Source organism: Nestor notabilis, unplaced genomic scaffold (assembly GCF_000696875.1).
Source record: "Nestor notabilis isolate BGI_N333 unplaced genomic scaffold, ASM69687v1 scaffold24920, whole genome shotgun sequence".
NCBI classification, from domain to species: Eukaryota; Metazoa; Chordata; class Aves; order Psittaciformes; family Psittacidae; genus Nestor; species Nestor notabilis.
This window is the reverse complement of record NW_009910120.1, coordinates 3429-4564: the sequence shown is the minus strand read 5'-3', so window position 1 is coordinate 4564 and position 1136 is coordinate 3429. Positions and strand designations below refer to the sequence as shown.

Below are 1136 nucleotides of genomic sequence, written 5' to 3'. Positions count from 1 at the left end.
TCCTGCTGAGTCACCAGAGGGTTTCTTTTCCCCTGCTCTATGGTCACGTAGCATTTCAGCATCAGCTTTATCATCTGCAGTTTGTTCTCATTGAAATGGTGCTTCTTTACTGAGACTTAACTTTTCATGGAGGAGGAGAGCACTAATGAGTGCCAATAACAAGTAACAACTGGTGAAACCGAGTGGAGTGGGAAGCTTGGTGTTCACTGTTCCATCCACGTGTGCTGGCAATGGACGTGACAAGCGCAAGGGGCTTGTGGTGGGTCTCAGGCTTAAACAGTTCCAGTTTAGAAGTAGATGATGTCTCTTTCATCCCAAACACTTGATGGAAAGACACAAACCTCATCATCATCCTGGGTGGATGCTGCAAGTAAAGACTGAGTCCGATTTTGTCCTCATAGTGCAGCGTCATTTCGTACGTGTGTATGTTTTGTGCTGGTGTTTCTAAGAGCCTTGTCTGGCTCCGTGGCTGTTTTCCCCTGAGGAGTTTTAACTCTTCAAACACACACAAAAGCACTGAGCATTTTGCTAGAGTCATGTCATTGTGTACTGAGATACCTCATAAGCCTTTAGACATCCTGCGCTCTTTGTGAACTACATCCTTCTTTATCCAAAATAACAATCTAACTATAGTTTCAGTATTCAATATCCTTCTCCGACAGATGTTTTCTGGCAAGCGTCTTCCTGCATTAGTGAATTCTCCCTCAAGAAGCAACAGGACACCTGCAGGAAGTGAATCAAGACTCTGGAGCAGCAGAAAAAATAATCACCTGCTTTAAAATAACTAAATAAAAGTACTGTTCCAAAAGACAAGGAGAAGCATTTCTTTCTATTTGTTTCTAGGTGTAAAGTTTGAATAATTAACGCAGAATTCTGTAATCATTGACTCATTAGTGGCTGATGTTTGAAAAAGCTCTTGCGGTCGAGTCTGTGACGTGCTAACAAAGCCTTCCATGGGTAGTGCTGTAGTGATCTTGGTAGCCTGAGCCCTAGCCCCGGAGCCAGCAGGGGACAGACTTGCTTTAGTTCCTTCTCCATCCTGGGAGCTGGCCTGGGCTCTGCTCTGGCCTCTGCAGTGCTGCTGGGCAGAGGGGTGGCCTCAAGAGGTGGTCTCAAAGGTGGGGTGGTGGCCTTGA

At 45.6% G+C, this 1136-nt stretch overlaps 1 protein-coding gene across 1 annotated transcript in view; it reads left to right on the top strand.

Annotated features, from left to right (window-relative positions):
• The window catches only part of NDFIP1 (Nedd4 family interacting protein 1), a gene marked incomplete at its 5' end in the record, with an annotated part of 7087 nt that extends 6285 nt beyond the window's left edge, over positions 1–802 (top strand). The window contains one exon of the mRNA XM_010024502.1: positions 663–802. The remainder of the gene's footprint in view (positions 1–662) is intronic.
• Positions 803–1136: the final 334 nt, after the last annotated feature.